This window comes from Molossus molossus, unplaced genomic scaffold (genome assembly GCF_014108415.1).
Source record: "Molossus molossus isolate mMolMol1 unplaced genomic scaffold, mMolMol1.p scaffold_m16_p_3, whole genome shotgun sequence".
Lineage (NCBI taxonomy): Eukaryota > Metazoa > Chordata > Mammalia > Chiroptera > Molossidae > Molossus > Molossus molossus.
Genome location: NW_023425366.1, coordinates 29,410,416 through 29,426,458, shown reverse-complemented (window position 1 = coordinate 29,426,458; position 16,043 = coordinate 29,410,416).

Genomic DNA, 16,043 nt, shown 5'->3' with positions numbered 1-16,043 from the left:
TGTAGTTTTCGGCAAATATGTCCTTTACTTCTTTGGTTAAGTTTATTCCTAGGTATCGTAATTTTTTTGGCTCGATGGTAAATGGGATTGTTTTTTCAGTTTCTCTTTCTGTGAGTTCATCATTGGTGTACAAGAATGCCATCGATTTCTTGACGTTAATTTTGTATCCTGCTACTTTGCCAAATTCATTTATTAAGTCTAATAGATTTTTGATGGAGTCTTTAGGGTTTTCTATGTATAATATCATGTCATTTGCAAATAATGACAGTTTCACTTCCTCCTTTCCAATTTGGATCCCTTTTATTTCTTCTTCATGTCTGATTGCTGTGGCTAAGACTTCCAGTACAATGTTAAATAAGAGTGGCGAAAGTGGACATCCCTGTCTTGTTCCTGTTCTTAATGGAAATGTTTTTAGTTTCTGTCCATTGAGTATGATGTTGGCTGTAGGTCTTTCATATATGGCCTTTATTATGTCGAGATATGATCCCTTTATTCCTACATTGCTGAGCGTTTTTATCAGAAATGGATGCTGGATTTTGTCGAATGCCTTTTCAGCATCTATTGATATGATCATGTGGTTTTTATTCTTCATTTTGTTTATGTGGTGTATCACGTTTATTGATTTGCGAATATTGTACCAGCCTTGCATCCCTGGAATGAATCCCACTTGGTCATGGTGAATAATTTTTTTGATGTATTTCTGGATCCGATTTGCTAATATTTTGTTCAGGATTTTGGCGTCTATGTTCATCAGGGATATTGGCCTGTAGTTTTCTTTCTTTGTAGTGTCTTTTTCTGGTTTTGGAATTAGAATTATGCTGGCTTCATAGAACGTGTTTGGAAGTCTTCCTTCTTCTTGAATTTTTTGAAAGAGTTTGAGGAGACTGGGTGTTAGTTCTTTTTTGAATGTTCGGTAAAACTCCCCCCTGAAGCCATCTGGGCCTGGGCTTTTGTTTGCTGGGAGAGTCTTGATTACCTCTTCAATTTCCTTAGTTGTTATTGGTCTGTTCAAGTTTTCTATCTCTTCTGGGAATAGTTTTGGGAGACTGTGTGTTTCTAGAAATTTGTCCATTTCGCTTAGATTGTCAAATTTGTTGCCATATAGTTGTTCGTAGTAGTTGTTAACGATCTTTTGTATTTCCGTGGTGTTTGTTGTTACTTCTCCTCTTTCATTTCTGATTTTGTGTATTTGGGTTCTCTCTCTTTGTTTCTTGGTTAGTCTAGCTAAGGGTCCATCAATCTTGTTTATCTTTGCGAAAAACCAGCTCTTTGTTTCATTGATCCTTTGAATTGTTTTTTTGGTCTCTATGTCATTTATTTCTGCTCTGATCTTTACTATTTCCTTCCTTCTACTTGCTCTGGGGTTTTCTTTTGTTGTCTTTCTAATTCTTTAAGTTGTAAGGTTAGATAGTCTATTAGAGATTTTTCTTCTTTTTTGAGGTAGGCCTGTAGTGCTATGAACTTCCCTCTCAGAACTGCTTTCGCTGCATCCCTTAGATTTTGTGTTGTTGTGCCTTCATTTTCATTGGTTTCCAGGAAGTTTTTAATTTCTTCCTTGATCTCCTCGGTGACCCATTCATTGTTTAATAACATGCTATTTAGCCTCCATGTGTTGGAATGTCTTTGCATGTTCTTGTTGCAATTGATTTCTAGTTTCATGCCATTGTGATCTGAGAAGATGCTTGATATGATTTCAATCTTCTTGAACTTGTAGAGGTTTAGTTTGTGTCCTATCATGTGGTCTATCTGTGAGAATGTTCCATGTGCACTTGAGAAGAATGTGAATTCTGTAGTTTTGGGGTGTGATTCTCTGTAGATATCTATTAAATCCATTTGGTCTAGTACTTCATTTAGAGTCTCTGTTTCCTTGCTAATTTTTTGTCTAGAGGATCTATCCAGTGCTGTCAATGGGGTGTTGAAGTCCCCTGCTATGATTGTATTGTTGTCGATTTCTCCTTGGAAGTCCTCCAGAAGATTTTTAATGTATTTTGGTGCTCCTATATTGGGTGCATATATGTTTATCAAGGTTATATCTTCCTGTTGGATAGATCCTTTCAATATTATGTAGTGGCTGTCTTTGTCTCTAGTTATGGTCTTCATTTTGAAATCTATTTTATCATATATGAGAATTGCTACCCCAGCTTTTTTTTGCTTTCCATTTGCTTGGGAAATTTTTTTCCATCCCTTCACTTTCAACCTATGTGAGTCTTTTGTTGAGAGGTGGGTCTCTTGTAAACAACATATAGATGAGTCATGCTTTCTTATCCAATCAGCTACTCTGTGTCTCTTTATGGGAGCATTCAATCCATTTACGTTTAAGGTGATTATTGATATGTACTTATTTATTGCCATTTTTGTTTAGTGTGGTTCTATTTTTCTTCCATTTCTACTGCTAATTACAGTAGTCCTTTTAACATTTCTTGCAGTGTTGGTTTGGTGCTAATGCATTCCCTTAGCCTTTTTTTGTCTGGGAAGCTCTTTATTTGATCTTCTATTTTGAATGATAGCCTTGCTGGGTAGAGTAGTCTTGGATTCAGATTCTTGTTTTTCATGACTTTGATTACTTCATGCCATTCTCTTCTGGCCTGTAGTGTTTCTTGGGAGAAGTCAGCTGAGAGCCTTATGGGGTTCCCTTTGTAGGTAACCTGTTGCTTATCTCTTGCTGCTTTTAGGATTCTCTCTTTGTCTTTAATTTGTGGCATTTTAATTACTATGTGTCTCGGTGTGGGCCTGTTTGGGTTCTTCTTACTTGGGACTCTCTGTGCTTCTTGAACTTGAATGCCTTCTTCCTTCACCAAATTAGGGAAGTTTTCTCTCACTATTTTTTTGAATATATTCTCTGTCCCTTGCTCATTTTCTTCTTCTTCGGGGACTCCTATGATGTGAATATTATTACGTTTCCAGTTGTCCCATAGTTCTCTTAAGCTGTCTTCCTGTTTTTTAATAGTTTTTTCCTTTTTTTTTCTGATTGGTTGATTTTTTCTACCCTGTCTTCTAATTCACTGATCCAGTCCTCAGCTTCCTCTACTCTGCTTTTTAAACCTTCCAATGTGTTTTTCATTTCTGATATATCATTTTGTATCTCTTCTTGTTGGTTTTTAATTTCCAATTGGCTTATTTTCAGTGTCTCTATGTCCTTACTCACGCTGTTCAGCTTCCTCAAGATCATGGCTCTGAATTCTAGCTCTGTTAACATGCCTAATTGCTCCACATTGATCTCATCTTCAGTGGAGGTCTCTTGCTCTTTCATTTGGCTTCTGTTTCTGTGTTTCACCATTTTGGCTATCACTGTGGGCTTTGGAGCCTGTCAAGTTCTCCCTGTGGGTGTTGGTGTTCTGCTGTTTGTGGCTCCCTCTCCTGTGTTTAGATGAGCGAGGGAGGACCCACGTTGAACACCACTGTCAAGTCTTACTTTCCTGGTTAAAGTTGCCAGACCAGGAAAGGTACTGTTATCCTCTAGCTTTTTGCCTGGAGGCTAGCAGTCTAGGTTACTTGATGAGTTTTGGGTTGTCAGTTGATTGAAAAACTCCCTCTGGTGCTCAGCCAAGGGGCTTTCAGGAGGGTGTGGCAGATACTGGTTATTAGTGAGCCTCAATTAGCACTTCAATGGCCCACAGGGTGGGGTTGGATCTCTGAGGGAGGGGCTGCTGCCTCTCCTCAGAGCCCTGGGAAGGAGCAATGTGGCCACTGTCCTGGGTGGCAGCAACTCAGCCAAAGCTCTGAGTGCCCTCCAAACCCCGAGTGTCCCGACACAGTTCCAGTCCAGTCCGCCCTCCGCCGGAGCCCAAGGTGAGTGGCTGTGGCTGTTTCAGCCTCTGTCCCGGCTGCGCTGTGGGGCCGCCTGGGAGTGTAACCCGAGGGTGCTGCTCACAGCTAAGGCCGCTGCCGAGCTGCTGACCCTGGGCTCCCAGCCCCCGTCTCGCACCTTCGCAAGCCTACCGGGATGGATTCAGTGTCCCTCGTTGTATGGTCCTCGCAAGCTGCTTTTCTGTTGTTTTTTCCTGTCGATTTGTCTGTGTTATAGTTGTAATTCCAGTTTGGTTCTGGGAGACGGTCTGTGTAGCTCCGTTCACTCCGCCGCCATTTTTCGGTTCATAAGACATTTTCTAAAATCACTATTAACATTTTTCTATGTTTCAGGATACAGAATAAACTAAATATTAATGGAAGATATTGATTTTAACAGTAAAAATGTATACTTTCCTTTTTTAGTAAGCATATTTCTAGGAAAATACCAAATATTTAAATAAATTTAAATATTTGTAAGTTCACACACATATATTCGATTTCTGGGTAAATGTGAATTGTCCTTAGAGACTGAGTTGTCCAGTTATCATATAGTAATGAGCCTCTGATTATAGGTAATATGGCATCTAGGCCTTACCACTCTTTAAACTTAAAAAAAAATTTCACTGTGTATGCAAATTTATTTTTTGGCTTTTTTTGTCTGTTAGAGACATTACATGCAACAATTTAATTATTTGGATAGTACTCCTTGCATTTTGTAAATGAAGCCCTGGCCCATATTATACAGTTTAATGACAGAGATTAATGGATTAATCAAATAAAATTGTTATAATTGTGTAGATTTTTTATGCTGAGGGAATTACGTTTGAGCCAACATTCCCATTCAATTCCTTCTTTTCAGGAATTTCAAGTCAATACATCAAACATGACTTAGTCTAGCCCTTGAGAACCCCTCAGGCAAGGAAAAATTTATTTAGTCTGACTATACAAACAAATTGAGAAGGTGGAACTGGAGATTTGAAGACTGGGATGTGAAATGAAAGAAAGTGGGGTGCTGAAGTAATGCTTACACTGGATGTTCATACAATTAAAAATACAGTCATGTGTACTTAACAGAATCATTGCACACCATGCACATGGTGTCCTAAGGCTATTCAAAATTGTAATATGACAAAAAGTAGTGACGTTTATGTTTAAAGGCCTAGAAAACTGCAGTACCTTCTTTTACCATACAAATAAATAATGTTGATTTAAAAAAATCTAAAACAAATAAAGAATGCTTAGAGTTTCTTTATTATCCATAAATGTATGTAATTCTTATCCTTAAAAATCCAGAGACCATTTAGATATGTGTATATAGAGTGAAATGTAAAATTAGGTAGAGTAAAAGTATTAAGTCTTTTGAAAACATTGAGGGGAAAAATGTAGCAAAGAAAGAGAATTGCACATTCTGTAGGATAAAAGAGCAATCTGAAGTCACTGTGGTGTGAATAAAAGCAGGCAGATTCACGAGGAAGTGGAAATTCACAAGAACAGAATGGCAGAAGGGGAATGCCCTGTCTTCAGCAGCTTTTAGCCTGAAGACACACTGGGGCTGACTCTACAGGAAGCAGCTACAATTCAGATAGAATATCCACAATTATCCTGGATAAAAGAAGGGGAAAGAGAGGTGGGGACAGCCACAGATGCTGCAAAGAGGGGTCTGTGCCCCAGAAAAGAGAGACTTGCAGACAGGAAGTCATGATCATGTGTATCTGTAAAAATCTGTGAAAATCTGTAAAAATCTAATATTCTCAGGCTAAGCCTTGAACTTCTGTATGGGATGTAACCAAATCAGTTCAACTGTGGATACAATAACTAAACTGTAATTGAAGTTGTTGACTAAGAGACAGCATTTCCAGATAAGCCCTATCAGTCTGTTTGCCTGTTGAAACAAGCAAACATATGAGGATAGTAACAGTGTTTAATGAACTATACAGTAGCCTTCTTGAAGAAATATTATGCTTGTTCTTAAATAAAAAAATAAATGGCACATATATACATATCTATGTGTATATATATATATAATTTATAAAATAATTTACTTGAAGGATGAATAAGGATCTGTTTAGATCACCAGATTATCAAAAGGCTTTGTTTTTCCGATGAGGATAGAAAGAATATTAAACCATGATCTATCTCATGGCAAATTATAATTTTCCTGAAAGGAGAAGATAATTCTGGGCCAAGCAATAAACAAAGTTGGAAATGCCCTATCCCTTAGGTGAACAGTATAACTGAATGAAATAAAACCACCTCACCAGGTAATTGATCACGTTTTTCCAATGCACTTACGTGAATTATTACTTATTCTTGACCTCGTTACCCTCATCCCTAAAATTAGTTGATGTATTCACTGACTGTGCAATATTATTATCATTGTTAGTCGCAGATCTCTCTACTATCCACCTATCTTCCCAAAATGTAGACAACAATAGAAATGTGTTTTGATTGCAGCCAGTATGAGCCACCCAGGAAGCTTGAAGGTTTTGCTTTCATCCCATTCCTGTATCTGCATACCCTGCCTCCTCCAGAAGGGAGGGGCCCGACTGTCATAGGAGGGGTGTACCTATTAACTCAATTGAGATAATCACTTCATAATGTATACACGTATTAGATTGTCATCTAATTTTTAAAAAAAATGTACACAGTTTTCATTTGTCAGTCATACTTTAGTAAAGCTGGAGGAAAATTAAAAAGAGAAAAAGAAAGCATGGCAGTTTGAAAACCACTGTTCTAGCAGCTATAACATGAATGGTTTAGCACTGAGTACTTATGCTATCCTTTCCAAAGTAAAACAATTTTCAAGATAATCTCTGGAGTTTGTTCTTGCATATTGATATGTGTTTGTGTGACCACCACAACAAAATATTAAATGTGTAAGTGCTGGTTTTGCTGCATGAACACAGTTTAGTCTTACACATTGGACTCCATTGTTCCATAGCTCAGGAAAGGCTTAGGTTTTGTTGCAGTGATAGTTTAAATGATGCTAGGTTTACACTCACATTTTAGGGGTTTATCTGCAATGACATTAAGTAATCAATTTTACATGTCTAATTGTATGTCATATAGGAGTCATTTAAATGCACTTTTCGAAGATATAACTGATTTTGGGTGAGAGAAAACCTAAAATGTATATTAAGTTTCATAATAATGAATGCATGGCATTGAAAAACTAAGTTGAGACAGCTGTGTGATTGCAAAGCAAGATGGTGATTAGTAGGAAAACAAATTAAAATGTACTGTACTATAAATACTTGCTATTTTATTTAGAAACCCTGTTATATCTATAATACTATTTGAAGTGACCTGGCTTTACCTGGACAATACCGGAAAAAAGGGCAAAGGGACAAACTAAGTTATGTTCTTGCTGGCTATACCTTTTGGTAATGACTTACCAATTTATTGCATCCTTGTATTCATAGACTTCATGATTCATAGTTAGTGCACTTATTATAATTTATTATTTCATTGAAGTAAATTAGATTCATCAAATAAGAGACAGTTTTTGTCTTTGAGGATCTAAGCGAAGAAAAATAAAAATAAATCAAAACTAACTTTCCTCTACAGAACAAAAATGTGTCTATAAACCATAACCCAAAATGCATGTGATGATGAAATGTTTTATAATTTTAAATTGCCTTTCAGTTTTAATGAATGTATATGGTAAATGTTAAACTATGCTAGGAAAAGAAACTAGACAGAGAGAGAGAGAATGGTGGAAAATTATCCTATTCCTCTAACTTCTCATTTATACTCCTCAGAACTGATGGAATATTTTTACCATATTTACTCTTATAAATTAAATCTGAAAACACATTGAATAGCTTATAATTCAGATAAAATAGTAATAGTGATATTTATACCAAGGTAGTAGTGTCAGAAGCAGCAGTGAAGTTGGATGGATCCTGAACTATATTAAGTGAAATTTATATGAAGAACAAACAATATTTAAAATTCACAAAATAACAAGTGGATGATACCAAGGACACTCTTCCAAACACCCAGGACTTAGAATCATTATTGTTTTTTATCACAATGCCTGATCAATTTTATTTTGGGTAAATGAAATAAAATATTCCTGTAATGGTACAATTTCTTTCTCTACCCCAGGCCAATTGTTGTGTCTTTTTCTTTTCTTGTCTTTTTTTTTTCTTTTTCTTTTTTTTTGAGAACCACTGCTGGAATTTACAGTATACCATCATGGGCTATTTTACACCTTTAAAAGTATAACCTAGATTTGGGGGAAAAAGAAAACTGTTTTCCTGGTCTCATCATAGGTTACATGATATTTTCTTAATCTGGCTACATATTATTGGATATTAAGAATGTTTTAAATTAATTTATTCTCATAAAGTAAATCACCAATGAACATTTTGTTTGATCTCCCCTTATAAGTGGGCTACATTTTCCTATGTTGTCCAACATAGCGACTTATGTGGCTAGTATAAATTTAGATGTGCTGTTGAGTATAAAATACTCTATAGATATTAGAAATTAACCCCTTATCTGATATATCATTGGTAATTATGCTCTCCCATACAGTGGGTAGCCTTTCCATTTTCATGATTGTATCTTTTACTGTGTAGAAGCTTTTGAGTTTGATGTAGTCCCTTGTGTTCATTTTCTTCTTTGTTTCTGTTGCCATAGGTGATGTATCAGTGAAAATTCTGCTTCATATGATGTCTGAAATATTTTTCCTTACATTATCTTCTAGGATTTTTATGGATTCATGAGTCACATTTAAGTCCTTTATCCACTTTGAGTTTATTCGTGTGTATGGTGTAAGTTGATGGTCTAGTTTCATTTTTATGCATGTAGCTGTCCATTTTTCCCAACGCCATTTATTAAAGAGGCTGTCTTTACTCCACTGTATGCTCTTGCCACCCTTATCAAATATTAATTGAGTATATTACCTTGCGTCAATTTCCAGGTTCTCTGTTCTGTTCCACTTGTCTATCTGCCTGTTCTTGTGCCAGTATCTGGCTGTTTTGATTACAGTGGCTTTGTAGTATAACCTGAAATCTGGTAATGTGATCCCTCCATTTACTTTTTCTTTTTCAAGATTGCTGTGGCTATTCGTGGTCTTTCTTGGTTCCATATGAACTTTTGAAGTATTTGTTCTAGTTCTGTGAAGTATGTCATTGGTATTTTGATGGGATTGCATTGAATCTATAGATTGCTTTGGGTAGTATAGACATTTTAATGATGTTAATTCTTCCAATCCATGAACAGGGTATGTGCTTCCACTTTTTTATATCTTCATCTATTTCTTTTTTCAATGACCTGTAGTTTTCTGCGAATAGGTCCTTTATTTGTTTGGTTCAGTTTATTCCTAGGTATCTTAATTTTTTTGCCACAATGGTAAATGGGATTGTTTTTTTAGTTTCTCTTTCTGTGATTTCATCATTGGTGTATAAGAATGCCATAGATTTCTTGATGTCAATGTTATAAACTGCTACTTTGCCAAATTCATTTATTAAGTCTAGTAAATTTTTGATGGAGTCTTTGGGATTTTCTACTTATAGTATCATGTCATCTGTGAATGACAGTTTCACTTCCTCCTTTCCAATTTAAATCCCTTTTATTTTTTCTTCCTGTCTGGTTGCTGTGGCTAAGACTTCCAGTACTATGTTAAATAAGAGTGGCAAAAGTGGGCATCCTTGTCTTGTCCTGTTCTTAAGGGAAATGCTTTAAATTTTTGCCCATTGAGTATGATGTTGGCTGTAGGTCTCTCATATATGGCCTTTATTATGTCGAGATATGATTCCTCTATTCCCAGATTGCTGAACGTTTTTATCAGAAATGGGTGCTGGATTTCGTCAAATGCTTTTTAAGCATCTATTGATATGATCATATGATTTTTATCTTTCATTTTGTTTATGTGGTGTATCACATTTATTGATTTGCAAATATTGTACCAGCCTTGCATCCCTGGGATGAATCCCACTTGGTCATGGTGAATAATTTTTTTGATGTATTGCTGGATTTGATTTGCTAGTATTTTGTTCAGAATTTTGGCATTTATGTTCATCAGGGATATTGGTCTGTAGTTTTCTTTCTTTGTAGTGTCTTTTTCTGGTTTTGGAATTAGAATTATGCTGGCCTCATAGAACGAGTTTGGAAGTCTTCCTTTTTTAATTTTTTGAAATAGTTTGAGGAGAATGGGTATTAGTTGTTCTTTGAATGTTCAGTAAAATTTCCCCATGAAGCCATTTGGGCCTGGGCTTTTGTTTGCTGGGAGAGTCTTGATTATATCTTCAATTTTTTCTGTTGTTATTGGTCTGTTCAAGTTTTCTATCTCTTTCTGGCCCAGTTTTGGGAGACTATGTGTTCATAGAAATGTGTCCATTTCACTTAGATTGTCGAATTTGTTGCTGTATAATTGTTCATAATATTTGTTAACAATCCTTTGTATTTCTGTGGTGTCAGTTATTATTTCTTCTCTTTCATTTCTGATTTTGTGTATTTGGGTTCTCTCTCTTTGTTTCTTGGTGAGTATAGCTAACAATCCATCAACCTTGTTTATCTTTTCAAAGTACCAGGTCTTTGTTTCATTGATCCTTTGAATTGTTTTTTTGGTCTCCATGTCATTTATTTCTTCTCTAATCTTGACTGTTTCCTTACTTCTACTTGCTCTGGGGTTTTTATTTTGTTTGCTTTCTAGTTCTTTAAGTTGTGAGGTTAGATAGTTTACTAGAAATTTTTCTTGCTTCTTGAGGTAGGCCTGTAGTGCTATGAACTTCCCTCTTAGAACTGCTTTCATTGAATCCCATAGATTTTGTGTTGTTGTGTGTTCATTTTCATTGGTTTCCAGGAATTTTTAAATTTTTTCCTTGATCTTCATGGTAACCCATTCATTGTTCAATAACATGCTATTTAGCCTTCATGTTTTCAAGTGTCTTTGCATGTTTTTGTTGTGATTGATTTCTAGTTGCATGCCATTGTATCTGAGAAGATGTTGATATGATTCCAATCTTCTTGAACTTTTATAGAGTTAGTTTGTGCCCTAACATGTGGTCTATCTTTGAGAATGTTCCATGTGCACTTGAGAATAATGTGACTTCTGTAGTTTTGGGGTATAATTCTCTGTATATATGTATATATTAAATCCACTTGATCTAGCATTTCATTTAGAATCTGTGTTTCCTTGTTAATTTTTTTTCTATAAGATCTATGTCAGCAGGATATTGAAATCCCCTGCTATGATTGTATTGTTGTTGATTTCTTCTCTGTAGTCCTCCGGAAGATTTTTAATATATGTTGAGGATCCTATATTGGGTGCATATATGTTTACCAAGGTTATATCTTCCTGTTGGATAGATCCTTTCAATATTATGTAGTGGCCTTCTTTGTCTCTATTATGGCCTTCATTTTGAAATCTACTTTTGATATATGAGTATTGCTACCCCAGCTTTTTTTTTTTTTTTTTACTTTTCATTTGCTTGGACGATTTTTTTCCATCCTTCACTTTCAACCTGTGGAGTCTTTTGTTGTGAGGTGGGTCTCTTGTAAACAACATATATGTGAGTGATGCTATCTTATCCAGTCAGCTACTCTGTGTCTTTTTATTGGAGCATTCAAACCATTCACATTTAAGGTAATAATTGATATGTACTTATTCATTGCTATTTTTTTTAGTGTGGTTCTATTTTTCTTCCTATTTCTTGTACTAATTATAGCAGTCCTTTTAGCACATCTTGCAGTGCTGGTTAGGTGTAATATATTCCCTTAGCCATTTTTTGTCTGGAAAGCTCTTTATTTGACCTTCTATTTTGAATGATAGCCTTGCTGGATAGAGTAGTCTTGGAGTCAGATTCTTATTTTTCATGACCTTGATTACTTCATGTCACTCCCTTCTGGCCTGTAATGTTTCTGTTGAGAAGTCAGCTGAGAGCCTATGGGGTTTTCTTTGTAGGTAACCTGTTGCTTACCTTTTGCTGCTTTTAGAATTCTCTCTTTGTCTTTAATTTTTGGCATTTTGATTACTATGTGTCTTGGTGTGGGCTTATTTGGGTTCTTCTTACTTGGGGCACTCTGTGCTTCTTGAACTTGAATGCCTTCTTCCTTCACTTAGGATAGCTTTCTGTCACTATTTCTTCAAATATATTCTCTAACCCTTGCCCATTTTCTTACTCTTCAGGGACTCCTATGATGCAAATATTATTATGTTTCCAGTTGTTCCACAGTTATCTTAAGCTGTCTTTTTGTTTTTTAATTGTTTTTTTTTACTTTTGGTTTTCTGATTGCTTGACTTTTTCTACCCTTTCTTCTAATTCACTGATCCAGTCCTTAGCTTCCTCTACTCTGCTGGTTAGTCCTTCCAGTGTGTTCTTAATTGCTGCTATGTCATTCTTTATTTCCACTTGGTTGGTTTTTAATGTTTCTATATCTTTACTCATGGTGTTGATGTCCTTACTCATGCTGTTGAGCTTCCTCAAGATCATGGCTCTGAACTCTTACTCTGATTATTTGTTTGGCTGCATTTCATTGATCTCATCTTCGATAGCGTTCTCTTGTTCTTTCATTTGGGATTTGTTTCTTTGTTTCATCATTTTAGCTATTTCAGTGTGTTTTGGAGCTGCCAAATTTTTCCTGGGGTGTTTGTGTTCTGCTGTTTGTAGCTCATTCTACTGGGTTTGGATGAGCCTGGGCAGTCCCACATTAAACACCACTGTCAAGTCTTACCTCCCTGGGTAGATTTGCAAGCCCAGGAAAGGTTCAGTTATCTTCTAGCTTATTCCTGGTGGCTAATAGTCTCAGTTACTCAGTGCCTTCTAATGTAGCCCTGGTGTTCATTGTCCTGCTGCTTTTCTGTTGATTTCATCCAAGGATTTGTCTTTATTTTAGTTGTAATTCCTGTTTTGTCCTGGAAGATTGTCTGCGTAGCTTCTACTCATTCAGCCTCCATTTTCACATTCTGGAAGCCTATCTTGTGTGCAGCTGGATTGCACAGGCCTTTCTGTTGCCCCCGTACCCTGCATGTCCCATGGGTAACTGGATCACACATTCCCTTTGGGGACCTGGCTTTATGCCTATGTTATGGGCTGCTGGGTTGCACAGGTCTCTCTGGTGCTTCAGCACCCCACAGGTCCCACAGGTAACTAGATCACACCGTCCGTGCTGGTTTGCACATGTCTCTCTGGTGTTTCAGCCCCCACAGGTCCTATGGGTAAGTAGATAGCACAGTCTCTGCTGGGTCGCATAGGTCTCTCCAGTGCTTAAGCACCCCACAGTTCCCGTGGGTAACTGGATGGCACAGTCCCTGCTTGCTAGCACAGGCCTCTCTGATTCCCCAGCACCCTGCAGTTCTAGCTAACAGGCAACTGGATAGCACCAGTTTCTCTGGGGCTCCAGCTTTCCACTGTGGGGTACTGGATTGCACAGGCCTTGGTGGAGTCCCAGGTCCTATCGCTGGTGCCTAGGGAGTACTGATGCCCCATGGGGCTCAACTCCTGCTCAGCTTTTGTTATAGTTTTGGGGGATGGGTCTCAGCTGCTGGTCTATGCTTCTGTTGCCTAGGGATGGATGTCTGCTCCCCAGCCTCTGTTGCTGGGGGTATATCTCTACTCTGATCGGGCTGCGATTATGGGGGATGGTGCTGGGCTCCGGGCTGTCTGTGGCTTCTGGGACCAGCACCTTTGGAGCTCCACTACTATGCACAGGTCTGTGTTGATACAGAGTATCCACTGGTTTGAAGGTGCCAGGTGTTCTGATGGGCTCAGATTGCTGGGCCCTAGCCGCTCCCACTGCCTCCTCCCAGGGAAGACCCAGGAGCTTCCAAAATGGTGGGACCTCCCCGCCAAGCAGGGAGAAGCACCCTGAAGGGCCGCTTACCTTGGTAACTGGTTGCTCCATCCACAGCACAGGAACCTTCTGCTCCGTGTCTCTGTACTGCTTGTGTTTGGTCGTCCACCTTCAAGTCCACTCACTCTCTCACACACTTGCTCACTCACACACTCACCCTCTCTCTGGTCCTGCCTGCCGCCATCTTCCCTGAAGTTCATTTGTCTGCCACCTATTTTTAAATATTGTAGCTTTAAAATAAAATTTGATATCTGGCAGATTAAAGTTCTAAATTTTCTCTCTTTTCCTGTTAATCTTGCCATTTTGTATTGATGAGGCTTCCTCTCTTCCAGACATTTTAGAATCAGCTTCTAATGTTCAGTAAAAATGTATTTTGTTAATATCAATGTGATTACATTGCTTCTATAGGTTATTTTGGTCAATATTGACTTTTTCCATCAGTGTTTATGTTGTATGTCTTCTTAATGTCCCCTAAAATATTTAGTTATTTTTCTATAAATAACTTACATGTCTTCAGTAAAAATATTATTGAATAACTTCAGTGCAGTTTGTTATGTTGTTACTCCTCTTAATATATAACATATGAATCCTTGAAATGTGAATGGTACACATAGAGCCTCAACAAATAGATTAGTCTAATAAAGTATTTTTTCTCAGAGAAGATATTTCTTTGCTCAATGACCTGCCTCCTGATTATGGAAATGACAGAGCATCTTTCCAAACTAAAATATTAAAGTGTTAACTTGTCTAGATCTGTGTTAAGAAAATAGGAAATTAAGTCTGTGCATGAACCTGCCTTCACACTTTGCTCAATTCTCCTTCTACAAAAACAGTACTTGATAGTCCACTTTGACCCTTTGTTCATGATTAGTACTCCACATTACAGCCGTGGCATCTAGAAAATTATAATGCCTGCCTTCTATGTTTTGAAAATAAAGGCAGAACAATATAGTTAGAAGTGTGTAGGGAAATCCATCAAAGTTCTATCTTATTTCATGATGATCTCTTTAATACAATCATATTTTTAAATAATATGAAATTATTTCTACAAATTAAGATTTGATTTGTTTGACCAGTGTGGCTCAGTGGACTGAGTGTTATCCCATGCACCAAGAGGTCGCTGGTTTGATTCCTGGTCAGGGCACATGCCCTGATTTAAGATTATTGATATTATGTTACATTCAAAAGAGTATAATAAGAGTAATTGAATGTAGTTTTAGAAGTTTAGTGTAGTTGTATAGTTGAATATTTTCTCGTGAATTTATGTTTCTGATCATATTGCTTGTCAGGTTTGAAAGAAAACAAATGTGACTTGGGAATTTTTCTGATAGGTTATTTGATTATATTAAATATACTAAATTAAATATAAAAATAAAGATTGCAAACAATCTTTCATATTACATATTTATATTCACACATTTATTAAATATACTTTATTGCATAATATATATATATATTTTAAAGTTGTACAGCTGAAATTTATATAGTTATTAACATTACCTCAATACATTTAATTTTCTTAATGGTTAAAAATGGAAAATCAAGTGTATTCACCTGCTAATAAGGAAGCCTTGGGACCCAGATGTTGGGTAGTAACAGTCTCGGCCACACCCCTCTGCCTTCTAGATGAATCATTGTTTCAGGAGTAAGCAAAAACCAGTGTAGAGTCTGAAGAGTAGCCCATCTTGCTTATCTTAGATAAACAAACTTCAACCTATGAATCAGAAACTCTGCAGATGGAACCCTGGGACCTGTATTTTAAAATTTTTATTAGAGAAATTTTTTAAAACCTTTATTGTTGAAAGTATTACAGATGTTCCCTCTTTTTCTCCCCCACTGTGCCTCTCCTCCCCCCTCCCCGCCGCCTTCCCCACATATTGTCTGTGTCCACTGGTTATGCGTATTGCATGATATATTTTTATGGCACACACAAATGTGAATTTATCGCTGATATTTGTCAACTTCAAAAGAATTGCTATTGAAAACTCTCTGAAAATAAAGGATTTTTTTACCTGCATATTCTCTCAGTTACTGATAAGGTAGGTAAAAGCTGCCTGTGGCAAGATTTGCTGTGGCTGATTGAGCCAAGGCTTGGGGACTTCTTGTCCTGGCATTTTAAAATCTACAATGCCACGACAAGAAGTCTCAAAGATGAAGTCTGCCAAATTAGAGTTTGAGTATTCCCAGGTAAGTATGCCAAGCAAAAATATATACATATCACCTTTATTATAACCATTGATTTTTAACAATTATTTTAGTTATAATCCAAAAATGGATATGATGCAGGCAAAATGCCGTTGGGATTAATTTAAACTCTACACGTCAAAGTAAAATCACGCACAAGTCACCCATACAGCTACACTCTGCAACATTCCCTTCAGCATGAGCAAGGACATGTACACAATTTCTTCACAGAGAAGCGGTAAAAATTCTTCTGTGGAAACATCTGA